Below are 11,138 nucleotides of genomic sequence, written 5' to 3' on the forward strand. Positions count from 1 at the left end.
ATGGTGATTTAAATGACAAGCCAATCTGGAAGTCATACTGAAATACAAAAAGCAAAGTTAATAAAGTATGTATTTCTATGTGATTTAGTAATCACGACCTCAGATTAAACTGCATCACAGCTTTTGTTTTGCTGGTATTTTGCAACAAGCTTCCCTCAAGTTAAAGCATTGCATCAGAACTTATCTTTATATCACACAATTTGAACCAAGAGTAAAAATCAAATAACTACCTTCAACGTCTCATTTATATAGATAGGATTAGGTCAACATTGTCCTTGATAATAGGTTAATATTATTCTTAATGAAAAATATAGATTTTTAACTTTGCTGTACTTTGCTGTATATTCCATGATATATTCCATGATATAAATAGTTTGTGTAAAAATGATATTTTAGGTTTGTATATTGTTATTATTTTGTAAATATTATATATTTTGCTTGTTTTCTATACATGTTTGAATTACAAACGTATTTCAAAGCTAGAAGTTCTAAATCAAACTATCCTAAAGAGTCCTGGGCATCCTGAAAGAGAGCTATAGAAAAAAATCCCAAATGAATGTGGCAATTCATAAAATCCATTATTCTAATAAAGGGCAACAGCTATGCCTAATAGCCTAATTTGTAGAATGTGACTGTTGATATAGTGATTCCTTTGTAAGGCCAACTCAAGTGAGCAGAAGGTGTTGCAGGAGGATTACATTTACAGTACTCTTCTGTTTTTCTCTCACTGTGACTTTTATTTTACTCCAGAGGCCAATGCTGTAGGTTTATTTATGTACAGTATCCTTCACTTTTTAAGGATATAGTATTATTTAAATTTGAGAGTGAGAGCTTTTTATATTTCTACTTTAATTAAGCACTGTTCAACGTTTCACAAATTTTGGGAACTGAAGTGCACATGCCTAATTATACTACGTTTGCAAAATTACATCCTGAAATAAGATAATTTAACATAAACATCTTACATGAGACTATTTAGTATAATAACATTATTTAATGTTATCCCATCCTTGTCAAGTTCTGAGTTTGACGTGTGTGGCCTTTCTTAAATAGCCCCCTGGGGATAAATATATATTTTTTAATTTAATTGAAAAGTGGAACTGAAAAGAAATAGAAGATATTGCACTTTCTGTGTAACAGAGGAAGATGCAAACTTTTTACACATGGCAGAGACCCTATGAAAATTCTGAATTTCTGCTATGATTTAAGAATTATATTAGATCTGATGTGTGAACAACCACAAATCTGAGAAATCAGTTTAATATTAGTTTAGATTAGTTAAACTAATCATCAAGCAATGAGACATTTTACCTAGAAAAGATTTATAGATGCCACGTTTCAAGTAATTATAAATAATATTCCAAATAATAACAATAAATTATAGCACAATGAATTATTAAGTAGCAAGTCAATCAAACAGATTCCAACCCGATGATTACAAATAGTATGTTTCATATTGTTACAGCTTTTGAAGTGTTTGTACCTACTTTCCATTTTAGTGTGTATGTTTATTAAATTTAATGCTACTGTTATTCTGGAAGAGGATTCAAGTGTATCTTGCAATTGGCTGTCAAACAATAGATAAGCAGGCAACTGTAGGAAGCAACCAAAGGCAAGGGGCAACTTTAGGATACAAAGAGTCAAAAGCTACCATTGAAGGAAAAAAAATATTAATTTCAGAGAGTGAACCACAAAAAAGCAATTTATAAAACAAAATCTGTATTTCAAACAAATGTAAGATCAGGTCACATGAAATAAAATTGGATTCTTTTGGACATACTCATCAGCTTTTGTGTGTAAATGAGGTATATGTTCATGTTGACAAAACCGTGATACCCACTATAAAGTTTGAAGTTGGTTTTTAATGTTGTGGGGGTGTTAGCTGCTAATCAACTGTTGGATATCTACCTCAACGGGCATGTAAACTGCTTTATTGCTTCATAACAAGAAAACATTTAGTATCATTCAGAGTGGTCCACACAGGATTCATTAATCTCTCACATATGATCTTCATCACATAGATGAAGACACACAGACAGTCCTATTCTCTCTGGTTGATCTTTTGCACCCAGCACCTCTGTCCCCATACACATGATAATCATCAATCATCTTTCCCCAATTGGCCAGCTGGCTAACAACAGCAGCAGCTTATTCCCCAAAGGTTTCTTGGGAATGTGGTGCCTTCACAGAGGGAAATAATGAACTAGTATGACCAAAAACCCCACTTCAAATGCACCAGAATCTCATAAACACTATAGAAAGTGGCTTGTAATTGAAGTTCATGCCAGTGGAAGATTTACAAACTATAAACTACAGTATATATAGAATAAATGTGATCCTCACGTGTTCTGGACTTATTATCTTTGACAAATATGACTTCTGTGTGCAATGTTATTAAGATTACAATCTTACGGTTTTAGATTTTTTAAGCAAGACACATTATCCAATCTATACGGTATGTCTGTTCTCTCTACCAAGCTCAATAAATAGAGTATTGCTCCCTGTCAGCTGCTGAGCTAGCTTTTAATAGACATTTTTCTGTAAACCTATTTCATAATAACATTTTGCACAGGTAAACTATATCAAAAATTAAATATGGGGTGTCTGTTTCAGTTCTGATTGTGATTTTGTGTGATTTTAATGGCTTTCTTTATCACTCTTTATTTGTATTATTTCAATGCAGTACAAAAATGCATGAAAAATATCAGATGTCTGGAATGATTTTACTCATCTGTGGTTCCATAAAGTCAAGAGTTGGCAGGTATAAATGAATATAGGACCTGATAAAATGATTAAATGCATGCAAAGACGATGAACAAAAGATCAGCAATCAATAACGTTATTTGTAATACCATAGGAAATTCTATCCATTTTATATGTAGAACTAAAATGAGCCGCAGAGAAGGCTCTAACCATAATTTAAATGTAAAAAAGCAAACTAGCTGAAGGTCAGATTTCCTTTTCTAGGGTTGATATTATTTCAATAAGTAGTTCAGGTGGGTAGCTGTGTCAGCATGCGTAGGCTGCAAAGGAATAATAGGTTTATTCCATGCTGAAAAAAAGAAGAAAGAGAACACAACGTTCCGGCCATGGAGCCTTCTTCAGGTGTGTGCGACACACCTGAAGAAGGCTTCACGGCCGAAACGTTGTGTGACACACCTGAAGAAGGCTCCACAGCCTAAACATTGTGTTCTCTTTCTTCTTTTTTTCAGCATGGAATAAACCTATTAATTATTTCAATAATATTCATTAGGCATTTTGTTAAACACAACTGTCTAAAATGAAAGAAATTAGTGTAGATATAAAGTATATCAAATCAGCACATTCATATACACACTTGATTTATTGTGTCCTTGTCCAGAATGTACAAGTCCTGCCAACTTAAACATTTTTGTGGCATTTATGAAATTGCTTAGGGACCCGACTGGCAACCGTATCTTAATATTGATACAAAAACATGAATTAAAATGAAGTGACTTAAATATTATAAAACAGACCTATTGTAACTTGGACATTGTCTAAGATAAAAAAGCAGATGCAGTATTCATCCATCCATAACTGCTTTATCCAGTACAGTGATTTCAGTTTTTTATTTTTAATAAATTTGCAAAAATTCCTCAAAACGAGTTTTCACTTTGTCATTATGGGGTATTCTGTGTCGATTGATGGCAAAAAAGAATAATTTCAATCCATTTTGAAATAAGTCTACATACAACACAACAAAGTTTGGAAAAAGTGGAGGGGTGCATACACCATACTGTATGTATAAATATAAATTTCACTAACTGGATTCAATCTAATACATAAAGATTATAATAATTCTTTCATTTTACACTGTACTGTATGTCCATTTATTAGCAATTGAGTATGGTAGTTAGGAGATCAGAAAGGGAATTACAATCAATTCCTTATTAAGACAAGATACTTAGATACTTTCATACTTAGAGTAAATATCCAATAACAATTACAACGATAATTGTAATTACATTGTTACCTTTAATTTTAATGACATGAAGCTACAGTAAAAGTTGGACCATCAGCTTTGGGGTCTGAGGATAATAACATCTTGTCAATATTTGTGATATATATATATGTTTTGTTTTTGAGTGTGCCCATTCTTTCTGAAGTCCAGAACACTGTGTGTGTGTTTGCAAGCCTGTGTGTATATTAAGTAGACTCCTGCAGATATCTGATGGGTGCAAAACCTGTTTTCTCAGCAGATTACTGACAATGGAAGTTTTATACTGGTATTGTATTTGTAGATTGACTTCACCTTGGTAAAAAGCCATGTATTTACAGTCCCATGGGCTCAGTAACAAACACATTTTCTTCCACTTGTCTGTCATCATCTATTATTACCAATCACCCATCTGATATTAATTGTATAAAAATATTGACTACTGTTATTACATGCATAATATGTTTTTTTGTGGAATGAATTTTAATTTGAAGAAATAATGTTCTCTGTAATATTAAGAATAACTGCAGTTTGTTTTTAGGTATTTTCATTGAAAGCGTGCATTGCTAGAAATAACATTATTGAAAAAAAACATCCTTATTTCATATAATCAGAGTATAGCTTCTAAGCTAGAAAATAAACTGTAATTTTAAGACTTAAAAAAGGTTATTATGAAGGGAAACCCTCTGTCTGAGTGGCAACTCAAAGGGGTTGTGTGACCTACCGCAGCATTCAGATTTGACATGTGTCAGAATTCAATATCAAAGTTCAAGTACCTAACCAGCTTCTTGGTTGTGTTCTTTGAAACTAAAACCATTTAAGAAAAAATATTGTTGTAGCGAGGGCCTCTAGAAGGTTACATCTCCAAAAATACATGAAAGGGAGCTAAATATAACATTTCTATGTGATACATGCAGTACCTTTACAGTGCTGGTTATGTACTGCTATTACCACTTTTTTCACATCCAGAACCACCAAAATGCCACATTGAAAGACAAGAATTTGGAAATCCATTTGAAAATAGCATCCTCCTCAGTATCAGCAGATATAACAAAGATTGACCAAGGAAGAGTAACTTCATTCCTCACACTAAAAAGCAAGCAAGCTGAATGATTTATATATCTTTATATGAAAAAATAAGCCTGCAATGTGGTCAGCGACAGACACATACAAAGTAAATACTGTATTGTCTTCTTGTGTGAAGTGTAAAAGCTTTCTATTTCCTCACCTGTCACATTTGATATTACTACATACATATGTACATCTGCAGTTTTACCACTTGGTGTTTCGAATCTTGCCTTCAAAATCCAGGTCCTTTCATATCCATTGTCTGATTTTGATGCATCTTGTTAGAAGATTATTGCAACTCTTTCTGAAGTTTGTTGTCTGCCTACTGGAATACTGTATATTATCTTTGTTGAATTCTACAGTATCTATCCAACTTGTGTCACATACTTTATTTATAGTCCTTAAATTGATTAAATTATATTTCTAGTTGTCCCATTGCATATTGATGTTCTTATGTTCCATATCCCAGCATATATTTGGCTCTTGCAATTAAACAAAACATATCTCCTTCTGTCACAAGCATTTTTTCCTGGTTAATAACCTGACTGGCCTTATCTCCATACCTGCCAAATGCAGAGTTCACTCAATTACTCCTTCTTTCATTGTTTTCTGACATGCAGGATTAGAGTTTTATTTTTGGTTCATCTTGTACGAATCTGTAGGTCTTATTATCTGATGGCGACCAAACCTCTCCTGACAGGATAAGGAAGCCTGGGTCAATATGCCCTGTGGTGTCCTACCAATACTGGGTTTTCTGTTGGAAGATGATTTGATGATTTAGATGATCTGTTCTCTCCAGCTTGAGAGCTTTGTTGGACTTGTCCTATGCATTGGTCAACTATTTCAATTCCAAGTTCCGATGAGCCTTTCCATCACACATAAATCTCATAATTACATCAGACAATCCAGTACTTAGATCACTCCTCATCCATGATGAGGTGAACGTAGGGCTTTAGAGAAGGCTTTCTCATATTCAGCAGTGGAGCAGTGTCAAAGTTACTTTTTAGAGAAGTACAATTTGTGTGCACAAGGAACCAGAACACAATCCAGTATAATTGTAGAATTTGTCTGGTACAAAATAAATGTACATAGACTCCATGTGGTGTATTTGTTTCGTTTTTTTTAATAACACCATATACAAAATAAAACAATTCAAGTATATATTTTTAGTTAGTAAAAACATTCACATCAAATCAATCTGACCTTCATTTACTGCCATATATGACATGAATATCTTAAACTTGCACTTGCCTGATTAAACGCTTTAAAAAATGATGTTAGGCTGAAAAACTGTGCTTGTTATTAAGGCAGCATTGTTGTAGTTCACAAAGGAACAAGTAATAGGTTTATTCCATGCTGAAAAGAGAAGAAAGGAAACACAACGTTTCGGCTGTGGAGCCTTCTTCTGGTGTAAGAAAGATAGGGCAGTCAGAAAAGATAATTTAGCATGGGGAAACAAAAGCCAGGAGAAGGGATGAGGCAGGAGCAGGGGAAAGACAGAGTGGCCAATCAAGTGGTGCGAGGTTGAGAGAGGTGAGGAGAGGTGTGAAACGAAATCTACAAATGAATAGAAAGAATTAGAAAAAAACAAGTCTGTCATTGAGGGAAGGGCGGAAGTGTAAACCAAGTTTCAGGATAATTTTAGTTTCTGATGTCTTTCTGCTATAGGAGTTAAGAAACCCTACTTTGACTTGCTATACTAAAAATTCTCATCTTCTGCAAAGCAATGGATTGGTGAGGAATTTATCTGGTGCCTTCTGTCACACCTTGTACCTTTTGTTTCAAGTACAGTACATTGTCTTGGTTGCCATCCTGGAACCCTCACATGAAAAGCAGTTTACTGATAATGGATGGATATAACTTTTATTGTTTTGTTATTTTATACACTTTACCATCTGCATTTTAATAAACCATTTTTTAAGGTTAATATGTCTATTATTCCAAATAAAATGGAACCACATTATTTAGAAGTAAAATAACACTTTGAAACATACAGTTGCATCAATGCATATGACACATAACATGGACACATTCTGAAAACCTACCATTCTATAAATAGAATTTAAACACCCCAAATCCTTTTTTCAGCTTATTTTTATTGAACTTCGTACAACAGTTTTTTTTTAGAAAAGACAGACTTTATTCATGGCAATTTTCAAATAATGTAAAATGAACAGAAGGAGAAGATAGAGAGAGAGCATTGCAAAACAAAATCACTGGCTAATTAGCTATAATGTGAAATACAACACTTCCCTTATCACCACTGTCTACAGTCTGAATCTAAATTTAGTGAGAGAGAACATGTAGATGAAAATAAAGATTTAGTTGGCTCAAAACTGAGAAGGAGGCCTGGAATGCTGTCAGCTTTTTCTCAGCTTGTTTTTGCTGATTCAATTTGGTTATTTATGTGTATTTATTATACTGTAAATCTGGAAATGTATAATAAAATATATCCAATAAATGATTATAATTCAGAGAAAAACATATAGGCCTTATTCGAATATTCTAATTCATTTTGGTCATCTCGTGATGTAAATGGTATTATAGCCTTAAAAACATAATGAAAAGCACAAATAGTGTTTCCTGATCTCATGGAATAGTCTTATACCTACAGGAAAAGAGAACTATATATTTTCAATTGAGTTCAATCCAGTCAGTATTGAGATAAGAACAAGGGACTATATTGTACAGTACATAGTTTCTAACTATAGGGAATACATTTGAAATGGAAAATTGGAGACGTCTATATATTCATGTGTCTTTCTATCTGACAGTCTTTGCTTTTTTAAGAAAGAGGTGAGTACAATTTTAGATTAATTTACAGTAGCTACTTAACTACAAAAAGAACAAGATGAATCAAATGGTCTCCTCTCATTTAACATTACATTATTAACCCTATACAATTTCTTGCATTAAGAGTTTGTCTTTTCACATACCCCAGCTTGCTCTCCATAAGTCACACAGACAGGGAGAGAGCCTGGTGTCAGAGCACAGGGTCAGCTATTGTACAGCACCCCTGGAGCAGTTGAGGTTAAGGGCCTTGCTCAGGGGTGTCATAAACAACATTCTGTATTCAACGGCATTATATGTATAATTCAGATGAGGCTACTGAAGAAAAACCTACTGCAAAAATACTGGTACAGTGATCCTCTTTAATCCACATTCTTACCCATCTGAGAGCACTGCACTTCACAGATGATTAAAGTCCTAATCTGAAAGCCCCCTAAAAAAACATGTACAGAATTATCACTGGGCTGCAGGAAACATTTGACCATTTGTTTTATCTACATACAGTAGAGACCTGTGTATGGATGTGTCTTGGAGCATTGACCAAGAGAAACTTTCATTCAGACTACATATCCCATTCAAGAATCACGCTTCAGGATCAAACTGTTTGTGATCAGTTATGCCAGGCCTGGTTCTGGATGTATGTACATTAGAACACCATTGTTGTGGAGGAATACTACACACCATAAAGATCCTTCAATGCATAGCATCCTACACCTGACATCTAGACATGGCATAATGGAAGACCTAAGCAGGCAAAAGACACACAATTTATGTCAAAGGTATGCAACATCTCTTGGTATATGATGCCAATGTTTTGAGGAGTTTCAAACCTGCATTCATTAAAAAAAACACTGCCATCTCCCTTCCTTATCTGTAGCTACAATAAGATACTTCATTGAATGTGCTGTGGTGACTATGGAAGTATCTCTAAGAATTTAGATAAAATGGGTAACACCTAACTAGTTTCAACATTTCCACTTCCTAGAGCTTACTGGTGTGCTACTCTAGGAAGCACACTAAACATAACACATACAAGTTATAGGTTTATTCCATTCTGAAAAGAGAAGCCAAAGATGATCGACAGGTGGCAACAAGCCTTAAAAAGAAATCATGTATATTTTAAATATAATCAAGAATTTACAAAGTGGTATTAAAAAGACCACTGAAACTCTAATAATGTATCTGATCATTATTAACAGTATTAATTTATTAATAATAAATAATCATTTCAAACTTCTTGTATTTTTTAATAGCCATTTGTTTTCTCCAGTTTTTAGAACCTTTGCTTTCTTATTAAAATGCCTAATTATGAGAGAATGTTTCCGATGTCAATAACTATGCGAAAAATGACACAGAGCCTTCAAACCACAGGCATTTTAAAGATTGCGATTTGTAAATATGTTCACACATTTTTTATAAACAATATGTAGTACCTCTTTGCATTTGTAGAAACATTAGTTTGAATAAAGCAGATTCTAGGTGTAAGTGAGTTCATAATGCAAGAACGCATTATGCTACTTTTTTTATGCATCAATCGAAGTGATCTGAAGTCTCTCAAAAATGTAGGAAATGTAACATTATATTATATGGCATGATGGGCAACTGATTCTTTTCATAGTTTAAAGAAATTTAAAAAAAATTCTCTATGTGTATGTAAACCTGAAAGAGGCACATCATGTTCACAAGCTACAGTATAATAATAAACTTTTTATATATCCAACTGAGCAATTTTGCTTTTATAAAATATACATAGTTTTTAATTAGTTTAATTTTTAACATGCTGTAATGCATAATTTAAAATTAATAAAAGTCTAAACAATATACAACTTAAATTCTATTACTGTCCCTCAGCATTGACCAGGATTTGATACCAGGCATTTTCCAGAAACAACTGAAATGCTCCACATACCACATTAAGCTTTCACTGCTCCACCTGGCTGTTTTACAAAGTAGTGCAGTCACACAACTGAGTATTTGTAAAAAGGCACGCAACACCTGAACCGCAAAGTACAGTACTGTATTATAACCACCACATTCTGAATGGCTGGATCTGTACATTTCTCCTAATATATTCCATCAAAAAGTAATAGAATAATAGTCTCCTAATATAATACATGAAACAGTATTTTTGATTTTGGACTGTAGACAAGCAATATACTAATCATTTGGAATTTCTGAAAAATAAATGGTATTTTCTCTGCTTTTCACCCAGCATGAGACTTGCAGGATACGTCTTAACAATATACTATATTTTGCAGAGAGTTAATAAAATATAATTTTTCTCTGCAATTATCATACTAAATATATTAAAACACATTTAATAACTCTAAACTAGTTAGTAATGCGATAAACTTCAGTTCTGAAAAAAAAATTAACATCATTCTTGGAGCAGCTTGTGGAAAGATGCTGATGTGTGCACCTAATGTGATTGATGTGCACAAATCCAACTTAACCATGGTGTGAAGTTAATCTTACTAAATGATCCTCTCTGAATGTATTTGCTTAAATTTGGTTTGTGCATTTAAACATTGACATGCTGTCAATATGCACATTTGCAATGAAAACATACATATTCAAGAGGGGTATTAGAGGTCTTCCTCTTCACTACACACTATAATGGAGAGAAATGTATCATCCACACTTAAATCAGTTGGATGAACTGCAATGCCATTTGCCATATATTAAAATAAGTTACCAATAGTCAAGAACAATATAATTGATTTATAATTTCTATTTTATTTGTTCTAAAACAAATTAGTAGCCAGCTGGAGTTACATTCCTGCTCAAAGTGGTGTTTCCACGTACACTATTCTAAACAAAGAAAGGCTAATTTATCTTTTTTTTTTCAATATTCTGTAAATCAAAAATGCCTTCCTTTATCACCTCAAAACAACTAAATTGTAGTGGAGCTATGATGTATTTAAGACCACCCTGATGGACATTAGAGTGTGGTAAATAGAAGGAGAACAAATTGATTACTGTCTACAATAGACCAATTGATAATGGCATTCAATTGAAATCATCTGGGCAGAACTATTTAGTTATTACATAACTCTATTCATAGTGATTGATGGCAACTTGACTGCAGGCATTGATCAAATTCTGAGATTTCACTTAGTACCCTGCTGGCTCATCCTGATGTGACATCTTTGCAGCAGAACAACTCATATCCCCATGCTGCTTGTGAAACTATGACTTTCATGTGACATGACAGTTATGCTGTGAATGCCATTCTCACCAGATTTGAGACTATTGAATATTATCGTGGGATATTCATTGAATTTATTTTGTAGAATAAAGTTTGATTTCTAGGACCCTGAAA

This window comes from Lepisosteus platostomus, chromosome 8 (genome assembly GCF_059453375.1).
Source record: "Lepisosteus platostomus isolate fLepPlt1 chromosome 8, fLepPlt1.hap1, whole genome shotgun sequence".
Lineage (NCBI taxonomy): Eukaryota > Metazoa > Chordata > Actinopteri > Semionotiformes > Lepisosteidae > Lepisosteus > Lepisosteus platostomus.